The following is a 14,596-nucleotide window of genomic DNA, read 5'->3' as shown; positions in this document are numbered from 1 at the left end:
CCTGAAAAAATTTTCACTGTCCTTAATCATCAAGGAAATGCAAATCAAAACAACCCTGAGATTTCATCTCACACCAGTCATAATGGCTAAGATCAAAAATTCAGGTGACAGTAGATGCTGGAGAGGATGTGGAGAAAGAGGAACACTCTTCTATTGCTGGTGGGATTGCAAACTTGTACAACCACTCTGGAAATCAGTCTGGCAGCTCCTCAGATAATTGGACATAGTACTACCAGAAGATCCAGCAATACCTATCCTGGGCATATATCCAGAAGATCTTCCAACTGGTAATAAGAACACATGCTCCACTATGTTCATGGCAGCCTTATTTATAATAGCCAGAAGCTGGAAAGAACCCACATGTCCTTCAACAGAGGAATGGATACAGAAAATGTGGTACATTTACACAACGGAGTACTACTCAGCTATTAAAAACAATGAATTTATGAAATTTTAGGCAAATGGATGTATCTGGAGGATATCATCCTGAGTGAGGTAACCCAATCACAAAAGAAGTCACTTGATATGCACTCACTGATAAGTGGATATTAGCTCAGAAGTTTGGAATACTGAAGATACAATTTGCAAAACACACGAAACTCAATAAGGAAGATTGGATACTTCATTCCTCCTTAGATTAGGGAACAATATACCCATGGAAGGAGTCACCGAGACAAAGTTTGGAGCTGAGACAGTAGGATGGACCATGCAGAAACTGCCCCACCTGAGGATCTATCCCATAATCACCTACCAAATGCAGACACTATTGCATATGCCAGCAAGATTTTGCTGACAGGACCCTGATATAGCTGTGTACTGTGAGGCTATGCAAGTGTCTGGCAAATACAGAAGTGGATGCTCACAATCATGTATGGTATGGAACACAGGGCCCCCAGTGGAGGAGCTAGAGAAAGTACCCAAGGAGCTGAAGGGGTCTGCAACCCTATAAGCAGAACAACAATATTAACTAAGCAGTACTCCCAGATCTAGTGTCTCTAGTTACATATGTAGCCTGAGATGGCCTAGTTGGCCATCACTGGGAAAAGAGACCCCTTGGTCTTGCAAACTCAATATGCCCCAGTACAGGGGAATGCCAGGGCCAGGAAGTGGGAGTGGGTGGGTTGGGGAGCTGGGCGGGTAGGGGGAGGGTATAGGGGACTTTTGGGATAGTATTTGAAATATACATGAAGAAAATATCTAATAAATTATTTTAAACACGAAATGTAAATGAAGAAAATATCTAATAAACAAAAACAAACAAAAACCAACCAAACAAAAAAGAATTCAGTCTTCAAAGTCAGATTTATTATTTCCTTGCCTTGCACAGGGTTTTCTTTTCCAGCTTCTTTTGTTTGTAACAGAGCTATTTTGAGACCTGTGAAACCTAAACATCTTTGAAGTTTTCCTCCTTGCTTACTGGCCAATCTTGCTGAGTCCTGCCAATACGCACTTTCAAGGCGTTCTGAATGTGCATGGAATACACTTTTAACAGACATTGCTCTAATTCAAGTACTCTTTCCCCTGTAACAGACACTTAGCTTTCTCCTTGTAGTCTTTCTCAAAGTATGCTGTTGCTACTTTTCATGTAATTGCTACATGACTAAAATATTTGGACATTCTGCACTACATTCATCATGAAACCCATCCCCTGTCATCTAACACTTAAAACCCAATTTCTAGTCTATAATTCAGTATCTCTTCATAAACATTTCTCAAATTATTTGGAATAGTATTTATATTTCTGCTAAGAGATGTGTATGTTTTCCAAAATACCTGGCAAAATTAACTGACATTACAGCAGTAGGTAGAATTGGGGCCTCCAAGAAGTATCTTGGTCATCTCATGAACGTAACAATTTTCCTATCATGGAGAGGGGTAGTTGTAGAGACAGTTTTTAATTCAAAGCCTGTTTTTAATTCAGGCTTCCTCTCTGCCTAATTCCAGTTCCCTTCTAACATGTTATGATACAGCATGAAGACCTTCGTTAGATCCTACACCATGGTCTTGGATTTAGCAGTCTTTAGAAGTGCTCATCAAATGTATTTATAAATTTCGTATTCTGCTGCATTCTATTATAAGGAGAAAAAAAAAAGTAAGACAATTTCTCCAGGTAAAATCTTATTATCCACGAGAAAAATCATGATATTTACTTTAGATACAAATTAACGTTCTCTCTTTGATCTAACAGATTACTTATTTCATTCTTTCAAAAAATCAGCAAGTATTACCCATTAATATCTTAAATATTTCATGTTAGTACATCTTCTAAACATACATTGTAGGGTGGGGCTATTGGAATTTAAAAAAATAATTCATTATGTGGTTTGTTTATGGGCCTTTCCATTAATTAACTTTACAACTGTGACAAAATATACCAGATGAGTAATTTGAAGGGAAAAAAGTTAATTCAGGCTTTCAGTTTGAGAAGTTTCGCTTTGCAGCCACTTGGTTTCACTGTTTGTATTGGGTCTGTTGTGTTATAATATACCACGAGGTAAAAAAGAGGCAGAGGTGTATGTACCTTATGACAGTTGGAAAGCAAAAGGAGAGACAGAGAAAGAGAGAAAGAGAGATGGAGGGAGAGAGGAGGGGACAGGGGTGGAGGAGGGGAGGGACGGAGGGTGGGGGAGAGAGAGAGAGAGAGAGAGAGAGAGAGAGAGAGAGAGAGAGAGAGAGAGAGAGAGAGAGAGAGAGAGAGAGAAGGATTTAAGCTTTGTCACCATCAAGTTACCTCCAGGTGTCACTTAATCTATATACACTAAGCATGGGTGATGGGTGTCAGGTCATGAAATGGAGCTTTAAGATTTAACTGAAGTCCTGTTTGGTTCTTTCCTGCTTTTCTGGGCTGTCCTGCCTCTCCTTGCTATCCAGGCAGTGTCAAGTATGGGCTCCCTCTGGTGGCCCTTTTCCTCCTTTTGGATTGCCCAGTCCAGCCTTGGTATGAGGGTTTGTCTCTAGTCTTACTGTAACTTGTTAGACCATGTTCAGTTCATTGTCTCTTCCTGGGAGACCTGACCCCCCCCCCCCGCGCGTCTCTCTCTCTCTCCCTCTCTCTCTGGGAAACAGAAGAGGAGTGGATCTGGGGGAGAGTAGATGTGTATCTGGGTGAATGGAGGAAGGAGGAAGGGGGTGCTGTGGTCGGGATATAATGTATGAGGGAAGAATAAAAGAAAAAGGAGAGATTTGAGTGAGGTTAAGTGGGTGCCCTTCTAGGTGAGATCTGGGAGACATTAAAGCTCAACAGTAAAGAAGCATAGAGGATGATGTCCCCTCAGCCCCTGCCAACTGTTAGACAGAGGAGTAAAACGTTCACTCAATAGGGAGATTCATGACTTGACTTTACAGGCTCAGAGTGAGTAGCTGAAGGTTAGGACATTGATTTGACATGCAAAGCCTTGAATTGGACCCCTTACAGAGAGGGAGAGAGGGAGGGAGGGAGAGAGGGAGAGAGAGAGAAAGGAGGAGTGGGAGGGGAGAGAGAGGGGAGGGAGAGAAGGAGAAGACATACATGGGAGTGAGAGTCGCGTGCGCTTGGAGTCCAGTATGCTCTCCTCCAAAACTCAGCTCATTTCAATCAGGCCTCAGTTCCTGGGGTTCCACCACCCTCTGTGTGCAGCATTGGCTGATGGCTAAGACTTTATTTAAGTCTTATTTACTTACTTATTTATTTGGGTCTTTGTGGGGTGGGTGGTATGTAATGAGATGGTAGATTCCTGCCTCAATTTATAGCAGTCTTTCACCATAATTACAGTTTTTCAAGCTACTATAGACTCAAGTGCAAAGTCATTTCAGCCTTTCAAGTTTTGTAGTAGTTGAAGATACAAGTATATCATTTATAGGGTTGACTCATTTTTTGTTTCTAGTACTTGAAAGTACTAAAGAAAACACTCTCTTCCCTGTGTGAATATATTTGTTTCTTACCAATGATACTAGATGAAAACTTGGGGGAAAAATTTACTGAGTGAACTTGTATATTTTGGAAAGGGGGTGTTTTTCTTACCAAGAACCACAGGGCCATTAAAAATCCTTACTTTTTATAAACAAGACCTTAGGACAGGGCTAGCCAACATAGGTGCATTAGGGGAGTGGGCAAGTGTCGGGGAGTTTATGAAAGGGCTGAGTAGGCTGCAGAGGGGCAGCATGGCTGAGAGAGAGGTGTGGCTGAGGGGGCACACTCCTGCCCTTCCTGCTGTGCTTGTTGTCCCCCCTCGAGTCTTCCTGTGATTGCACCTGGGGCTTCAAGTCCATAGTTGCCCAATTCACTTTTTCAGAAGATTCATTTTTTTTTTTATTTTTTTGGAAATGCCCAATATATTTCAGAGTTTTACAGATGCTCCCCCAAGTTGAATTCACCTTGCAGGCTTCTGGTTTATAACCTTGAACCTACAGAGGATTTTGTTGCTGATGGCGTAATTATGAAAGTGTTCACTCATGTAATGAAATAAGTTGTAGCAGCTGGTCAGCAAGTTTGAAAGACAGTTAAAAGTGTCAAATGATAAATAAACAATTGGCCTATGTTGTGAATATCTGAGAATAATGCATGGTGTTGTATTTGCCAGCTATTTTATTTTAACATAGACTCATGAATTAATTTATTTTATTAATCTTTATTGCTGTGGTCAGGACTTTGGCCTGAATGTATATTTATTGGCTGAATTTTGTGATTATTATTATTATTATTATTATTATTTGTGTATAGTTGCTAGCTACTGTCCCCCATTCCTAGACTATCTTGACTCAAAGTACAGGGAGAAAGATTGCCATATAAACAGAGTGAAAAAAAAAAAGTCTTAAACTTCCAAGACTTTCTCTCCATTTATAAATTGCCTTATCATTCCCAAATGAGACTCCATTATTTTTGGTGACTTGTCTTTAATCAAAGCATTTAATAAAAGACATTCAAATTAGGTTTCTTGGAAACGATTCTCTTAATACTCCTATTTCATCAGCTTATGTAATATTTAATTAATCTAGATAATTACAGTGTAAAATAAAACTAGCAAAACAAGTTTGGGAGAAAAATAAGACAAGTTCTTGGCAAGCATTTGATGGAACAGATGGGGAAGAAGCACATGGCACTATAAAGATTAGCTTCTCAGAATAGAGTGTGCTGTGGTCAGTGATCAATGACTTCCAGGGCTTCTCGGGATGCAGTGTGTTGTGGTCAGTGATCAGCAACTTCCAGGGCTTCTCAGAATGGAGTGTGCTGTGGTCAGCGATCAGTGGCTTCCAGGGAATATCTCAGCTCATGGATCGACACATTCAAATGATTAATCTTAAGCCAGTTAGCAACAGGACATTGGTGTTACGTTTCGTAGTGCTGGCTATGTAATGTCTATATTCTGGCTACATCATGTATGCACAGAGTAATGGAACACAGTATTGGCTTCATTGCATGGCAATCTTAGACATCAGCTACTTTGGTGGACTCCCAGAGTTCCTCTGGAGTGGGATAATTCTGGGATGGAGAGACATCCAGACATATGCAGTGGTATAGAGGGCATTGCTCTGAGTAAAACATCATCACACAAGGAGGCCTGTAATATTTTAGTATGATTTTGGTTTACTGAGCCACCCATCGAAAGGAGATGCGCTTCTGTGTGAGAAAGGGAAGAGAGCATCCCACAGTTCAACTTACCTCTTGTGGGAAAAACACTCTTTAATTTTTTCATCCACAATTTCCATCCCATGTTTATTCAGTTCTTCCATAGAGCAATTATTTATCTTTGCAAATAATGGTTTGTACTTAGATTAAAATTCAGATTTGTCTTTGTAAACAGCTCATGCTCATTTTAAGGAATCTAAAAATATTCTACACAGCTTGATGCCACCAGGATCATTATTTTTAATCTATTGTTGGTATAATTGCTATGCTTCACTCACTGAGCTGACTACATCCAATCTTAGGGATATTATTTAGACCCACAGATATCTGCATTTACTTTTAAAATGGCAGATATATTTTAATAGCATTATTACAAAAAATGGTGATATTTAGCTATCCAGCCAATAGCTTTGAAAATACTCAACAAGTGAGTTTTTACATTACTTAATAATTGACTGTGGCAATAATAAGCACTTAAAGTAGGCATTTTAATACTCATCAGGAAAAGCTTATGGCATAAACACTCACTGGTCTAAGAAAAATTGTCAAAATAATCTTTAAATATGTGGAGGTTAGTCTCTCATTCTCATGGATCCTGCTCCCATATACGGAGCTGAATCTTTAAATGGAGTGTTTGGGTTTCACATTATCATTAAGCCCTGATGGTGATTTTTATATGGAGTGACACTTGCATTCCATGGAGAAATCAGAAAGTATCTCTTCCTACAGTGGAACTAACACTGTTAAAATATGCTGGAAGAAGGAGATCATTTTCTAGGGCAATAACTCATACTGAAGTTTTGAGGACCCTGCCTATTTGCTTGCATGACTTCTGGAAGTTTGTTCTTTTATACTACTAAATGCTTCATAACTAAAGTGTTAGAATCACAGTAAAGAGAGACAAGCTAGCTGTGGTGACATAGTGTTTCAAAAGGACATTTAACTCAGTATGTCACCCATGGTTAGGAGAGAAGCAGGCAGGACAGTTATGTCTTGATTACACTCATGGAAAGGTAGAATGCAAAGATAATCTGACTCTGATTCAAATTTTGGAAAGCCTGGTGATCTATAGGCAGACATTTCTTTTAGCTAATCATAGGTCAAGAATCTGTAAATAAGCCATTTCTGATTGGCCAGCACTACAGGCCTCAGGATTACAGGAGGAAACAATCTTTCACTTATTTTTGAGTTTGTAGCTTAGCAGCTACCTCCACTCTGGGGACATCTTGAAGTGAGATTTAATGGTAGCTCATTATAAAGAACATAAAGGAATCTTTTACATTTGCCCATTGTATTTTGCTTCAGAAGGAGACTTATCTTTTTTGCATAAATAAGTGCTGTTTGGAAAGTGATTAGAATTTATTAAAGCATTCCAAGCCAATGGTATTTAAGCAGTCGAACAATCCATTTATTTATTTTCTGGGTGAATATGTGTATTATGTAGGGTGATCTAATTTACTTATGTTATGATTTAATACACTTATAAATTTATTATTTAGCTTTTATGAATTATTATATCAATAATTACATATTCATACAAATATTAAATTTGTATTTACATAATATAAAGTATAATTATGTGTATATGAGTAATATTTAATACATAATTGTCAATGAAATAAAAATATATTCATAAGTAAATAATTTAATAAATGTAATAAAATACAATTTAAATTATTTGCTTTGCCTGTAATAGAGTGCTGTAATACACAATATTTTGATTTATATCTATTTTCACTTTGAAGCATAGATATAGTTCTCTTGTTATTAAATTGCATTTCCCTCCATTTCATCATGTGCAATATTCTAAAGTTAAGAGCACATGGCTAAGAGGCAGCATCATGCTCTATCTAAGAGATCAATGTTTGGGACATGTTCTAGCTTCTGACAAAGGTTGTAAAGAGTCATACAAGGGGGGCCACAAGTGTAGGGTAGATTTATTTTCTGGAAATTATTTTGTAGAAATTGTCCTGGAAAGAAGCAACAGCAGTAAACTCGCATCTTTGGGATGTTTAAGCAGGCTTGCTTCCATTGCAGTAACTTTGTCCTTACTCAATGACTACTGCACAGTTATTCGCCCAGATTGTGGGGGACCACAAAACATGTTTTCATTTCTTATGTCCCACCTCATATAAATACATAGCAATATTGACTACTGTATTTCCTAATTTTGAGACATGATGTCTCAATCTTTCAATACTAGATAAATAGTTTGTATGATTATCTCATATATTTCAAATCTCCAATCTCCAATCTCAAATACTTTTACATCTCCAGATTTGGTAACCTTTTAAATAAAGCTTTTGAAATTTGTTCAGGAAACAATAAAAATATGTTCTAAAAGTACTTTTATTTCCTTATTGCCACATATGTTACATACTATTATGTGCAAAAGTGCCCCAGAGATATCCTTTAAGATATATTCTCACATGAATCCTTGTTTAAAACATTCATACTGTATAACATATTCAGTTTGGCAAGGAACATCTACAAAAACATCCATGCTTATTTAGAACGGATTTCTCTGCATGTGAGAGACAGAAAAAATGTATATGATGTTTTTCATTCGTCGAACTTTTTTTGACAGTCCAGTCTTAATTGTCCTCCCAGTCCATCCTCTGACTGTTCCAAATTCCATACCTCCTCCCCACTTTCTCTAAGACCCCAACCCCTGCCACAGACACACCTCACTTTGGGTCCCCGATCTACGTGTAACAGGTCTCTTGGTTGCAGGTGAGCAAGGATTTAGCGAATGAGTGACAGACAGTTCACAGGAGAGAGGGTGTAAAACTGAATGTATTGATCAAAATGAGCATCACATCTTTAATACAGATCAAACAAGAAAAGCGGGATAGGATACATCTGAAGATTCAATGACACATAAAAAGGACAAAAGACCAGGAGGTGGGACCAGGCAGCTTGAGGAGGAAGTCAGGTGCAAGGCTAGTCAATAGTTAAACCCCACTGTCAGGGGTCCCCAGTAAATCCTCGATTATGCTGTTCCTGTGGGCCTAATGGAAGAACCTGTTTTGGGGGGGTTCTGCTAATGCAATACCACAACCCCCCCCCTACTTTCTAGCCTTGGTAAGCTTTGCCCTGAGCATGGCTCTGTTCTTTGTGATGCTTAATCGGTTTCACCTGTCTTTACTTTAAGTGAATTAGAATGTTAATGAATAGGTAACCTTCTTGCTGAATTCCGAGCTCCTGGCTTTAAGGAATTTTCAGGACTTTGGAACACAAGTGGAAACTTCACCTATGGTAAAAATTCAATCTTTAAAGGCATTAATAATATTGAAAGAGAGCATACACCATACTAGCATGCGGATAGGGTTCGTGTATATAGATTATTGGAAATGCCAGGACTCCAGGAGGCTAAATCTCCTTGAGACTCTTCAGGACTCGTTCAGGTTTTCAGGCCTGTTGTGAGCCACCACTGAAGTAGGCGTGGCAAAACCCCACCCATCAGACCTCCCAACTTCCTGGGGCCTCAAGTCTCATGAGGGTTAGGTGCATCTCCTCTTACTGAATGAAGACCCAGCAGTCCTTTGCTGTATATGTTTTTATATATCAGCTGGTATATGCTGCCTGGTTGGTGGCTCAGTGTCAGAGCAATCTCAAGGGTCCAGGTTAATTGAGATTGTTGGTCTTTCTATGGAGTCGCCCTCCTCCTCAGCTTCTTCCAGCTTTTCCTAATTCAACTACTGGGATTAGCAGCTTCTGTCCATTGATTGATATCTGCATCTGACTCTTTCAGCAGCTTGTTGGGTCTTTCGGAAGGCAGTCATGATAGACTACCGTTTGTAAGCACACCATAGTATCAGAAATATTGTCAGGCCTTGGGGCCTCTCCTTAAGGTAGATCCAAATTTGGGCTGGGCACTGCACCTCCTTTCCCTCAGGCTTTTCTCCATTTTGACCCTTCAGTTCTTTCAGACAGTAACAGGTGAGTTTTTCACTGTGGGATGGCAACCCCATCCCTCCACTTGATGCCAGGTCTTTCTACTGGAGGTGGGCTCTACAAGTTCCCTCTCCTTACTGTTGGGCATTTCATCTAAGGTGCCCCTCTTTGAGTCCTGAGAGTCTCTCACCTCCCAGGTATCTGGTACATTATAGAGGGTCCCTTTCCCCTCTTACCTGCCAAGGTTGCCCATATCCATTCTTTCTGTTGGCCCTTAGGACTTGTTTTATGCATGTTCCTATGGATGTTCAGTAGCCTGCAACAGTACTGAATAACGTTATTTTTGATATGTATTTATGAGAGTTTTAGCATGTGAGTGTTTTCCCCCATCTTACAGGACTTAGTTCATTTTTTTCTTTTCTGTGCAGAAGCTTCTGAATGTGATATAATTCTACTTGTCTAACTTTGTTGTTGTTTTGAAACAGTTGGGCAATGGGAAGTCATTAGAAAAAGGGGATAAATCAGGGTTGTCTTGGGGAGAGAATTATTCCTGAACTCTTCTTGTTGTACTCTTTGTTTCTCTACCATTGTGATTTGAACTGTTGTCTACCACAGGATCCTGTAACCACCATGGCTTCTTTGTTGTTGTTGTTGTTGTTGTTGTTGTTGTTTTTATATTTATTTTTTAAGTATATGGGCCCAGTGATCAAGCACTGAGCCCTTTGGAACCATCATCCAAAATAAAACCTCTCTTTCATTGTTCACATCACATATTTGACCACAGTGACAGTAGGGGTATCTAACTGCACAACACAAAGAGTGAACACTAAAGTAAATGAAGAACTATAGAGGGTCATCTCAGGATTGGCCTTTCAGCTATAACAGACACATCATATTGATCCAAGACCTTAATAGTAGAATCCTGGAAAATAGAGAGACTCTGGATTGAGTGGACTTTGGCTACTAAAATACAATAAACCTACATCTACTAAGTAATTAAATTAATAAAGAGTTCATTAAATGCAATTCTTTCAGTGTCAACATTTTTCAAAAGTATGTAAGTAACTTCCCCCTTTTGACGCTGAGAATGAAAAGCTAGGAGGGCTGGGGTAAGTTAGTAGAAAACTGGTAGAAGTCAGAACAGCATTTGATCAATGAATGGCATGAGGTTCACACATCCTTATTTCTGACACTGCAAATGTTTTGCTTTGTGATTAGACCATCTGTGTTTGCTAATTGGTGCTCATGGAAGTTAGATTCCTCGCCCACAGCGCCTGGGAGACTGGGGAGCTATCTTTCTTGATGATTCAATTTTACAGGAATAGCCCCCAGCTCCTGCAAAAGACACTGCTCGGGTACACATCTGGCAAGTGGCCTTAAAAAAGATTTATACCTCCAAAAGATAAAGAATTAGCAATTACAATTTTCCTCCAAGTAGGTGGTGGCAGTAAGGGGAGGTCAGAGCCCTAGAGTTAAGCAGAAGCCTATGAGAAGTTTATTTAAGCTGAGGGAAATGTGAACATCATCTTCACTACTTTCATTCCTTGCTCCCCTTGACCTAGAAATGTTAGTTGTAGAAGAAAGTGAAGTCTGTTTGAGAATCTCATGCTTCTGTTTGCCAAGGTTCTAATCTTAATTCATGGATGTTCTTCTGGGTAGAGGATGCTTCGACTTAAAGCAAGGACTACTGAATGGTGAAAATCCTGGGACTCTAATACGTCCTACAAAGTTGTTTTTTGATTGACTTTTAATTTTTTTTTCTGAGAATTTCATACATGTCTTCCCCCAAATAACTGCTTTGGAGTCCCCTATTTCAACATGTCTCCATTTGAAATTCTTTTTTTTTTTTTTTATTTAAAAATAAAATGTGATTCAATTTACTTGATTTATATGTACTTGGCTGTGGGAAAACCTATCAATGGTCGCGTCCCCAAAGAAAAATACTGTTTCTCTTATATTAACTGTCTGTCGTTCTTTAGCTAGGATTATGGCTTCATAAACCCTCTCCTATCCATGCTGGATCTTCCTCAATCAAGTAGAGGTTTTATTGACAATTAAAAATATTATATTACCCGAGAACCCCTGCTGTGTAACTAAAAAAAGATTAATCCATAAAAAATTGTAAAGAATGGAAACTATTTTTTTGTTTTCTTATACACTTTGCCTTAATAATGTTTTATTTTATAAATTTATAAATTTATTTTACAAAATTATCTCAGGCTATGCACTTAAAGTATGTAACATACATCATGGTGAAACATTAACTATGGCTAAATAAATAACATATCATCTTTCATAGTTATCTTTGCTTTAATAGTAATGGAACTTAAATATGTCTCACAGGTTGTGGAGAAAGAGGAACATTCCTCCATTGCTGGTGGGATTGCAAGCTTGTACAACCACTCTGGAAATCAGTCTGGCGGTTCCTCAGAAAACTGGGCATAGTACTACCAGAGGATCCAGCAATACCTCTTCTGGGCATATACCCAGAAGATCTTCCAACTGGTAATAAGGACACATGCTCTACTATGTTTATAGCAGCCTTATTTATAATAGCCAGAAGCTGGAAAGAACCCAGATGTCCCTCAATAGAGGAATGGATACAGAAACTGTGGTACATTTACACAATGGAGTACTACTCAGCAATTAAAGACAATGAATTTATGAAATTCTTAGGCAAATGGATGTATCTGGAGGATATCATCCTTAGTGAGGTAAGCCAATCACAAAAGAAGTCACTAGATATGCACTCACTGATAAGCATATATTAGCCAGAAACTTAGAATACCCAAGATACATTTTGCAAAACACAAGTAAACCAAGAAGGAAGACCATAGTGTGGATACTTCATTCCTCCTTAGAATAAGGAGCAGAATACCCATGAAAGGATATAGGTACAGAGACAAAATTTAGAGCTAAGATGAAAGGATGGACTATCCAGAGACTACCCCACCCGGGGATCCATCCCATCATCAGTCACCAAACCCAGACACTATTGCACATGCCAGCAAGATTTTGCTGAAGGGACCCTGATATAGTGGCCTCTTGTGAGGCTATGTCAGTGCCTGGCAAACACAGAAGTGGATGCTCACAGTCGGCTATTGGATGGAACACAGGCCCCCAATGGAGGAGCTAGAGAAAGTACCCAAGGAGCTGAAGGGACCTGCAACCCTGTAGGTGGAACAACAATATGAACTAACCAGTACTCGCTGAGTTTGTGTAATAGACTGCATATGTAACAGAGATGGCCTAATTGGCCATCATTGGGAAGAGAGGTCCCTTGGTCTTGCAAACTTTATATGACCTAGCACAGGGGAACACCAGGGCCAAGAAGTAGGAGTGGGTGGGTAGGGGAGCAGGGGTGGGGGGAGGGTATAGGGAACTTTCAGGATAGCATTTGAAATGTAAATAAAGAAAATATCTAATAAAAAAATTTAAAAAGCACATGTAACAAAAAAATATGTCTCATAAAAAACTTCAGTATGTAATATTGTAGAACGAGCAACTGTCCTCATGTACATTAGGTTTCCAGAGGCATAAATTTAAGCCAGCTGCAAATGCACATGCATTAAACTGTTGCTTCTCACCTTATGCTTCTAGCCCCTTCCTCCCCCTTCATGGGAATCATCACTATTTATTTCTATATATTCATTTTCTATAAAGTTAGATTCCTCATATGGGGATTTTCTTTGTACCAAGGTTACTTCCCTTACAATGGTATGTTCTGGATTCATAAGTGTTCTTGCAAATGGCAGTATTTCCCTCTGCTTTAAGGCTGAGTTGACTTTGTATGCATCTGTCTTATCTATGGGTACTCAGATCGTTTCTGCAGCTTGGCTTGGTGAATAAAGGTGTAGTGGATATAGAATACAGATATCTCTGCAGAGTATTAATTTAATTTACATTTGTATGAACCCAAACAGGGGAATTCTGTATCACAGTTATTCTAGTTTTAATTTTTGGTGAGCATCTACCATCTGTACTAGTTCATATGTTTACCATTACTGCTTAAAATTTTCCCTTTTCCCCCTACTGTGGCTAACACTTGTTATTGCTTGTCTTTCTAGTAAAGGCCATTCTTACACACAGACACACACACAGACACACACACACACACACACACACACACATATATATATATGCACATACATACATACACACATATATATATGAAAATGAATATCTAAACTATATATGTGCGTATGTATATGTATATATGCATATGTATATATACATATTTAAAATATGTATGTTTCAAGTTCAACATTAATACACAAAACTGATGTTAATTTCTGTGGTGAGCTAGCATTGCTTCCTATTTGGGTAATCTTTACTGAAGAATGTTAGTTTTCTTATTTCCATAACAGGGTCATTCCTATTATATTTGCATTTCATCTCTTGTTCAGTAATAGTATGCTGACTTTTCTTTCTGATGCAAAACTCAGTAAATGAGGAATGAATGCATTTCCTCCCTACTTTCTTGACTCATATTGGGTTGTGCACAGAAAAGCATTATCATTCAAATGTTCTTTTAATCATGAGGTTCATAACATTACCAGCAATCAGAACAGCTTTGTAATTCGTGAGCCATGTGTAAGGAAAAGATATCTTGCTTCACTGAGAAAATAGACAATTTTGTGAAATATTGGCCATTTATCTGTCAAAGTGGGCTATTATACATTGAACCACGGCAAGAAGCCATCATCTGCTTCCACTTCCTTTCATTTATGCTTTAATGGAGGGTATTATTTATATGTCGTATAAAGCTGATCCAAATTCTATATTTGAATTCTCCTTTGACAAAAATAACTACATGAAAATATTAATCAAGAGAACACAATTTGAATGATAAAATTAGAATTAATAGGTTGACTGCAATTATAAAATTTAGAAATATCAATCATTGAGCAAACAATGGAAAAGAAGGGCACAGAGACCAGTGTGGATCATCTTTCCCTCAACTGCCTCTTCTTACCACAGCGGGTTGTCTTCTCATGTACCAGACATGAACACTGCTTCTTTGTATGTGTGTGGCATCCATTATTTTTTGTAAATGAATTTTCAAAGTGTTGAAGAGATTTTAACCTATATAGG

The sequence above is a fragment of the Mus pahari genome, chromosome 19, assembly GCF_900095145.1.
Source record: "Mus pahari chromosome 19, PAHARI_EIJ_v1.1, whole genome shotgun sequence".
NCBI lineage: Eukaryota > Metazoa > Chordata > Mammalia > Rodentia > Muridae > Mus > Mus pahari.
This window is presented reverse-complemented; position numbering follows the sequence as displayed.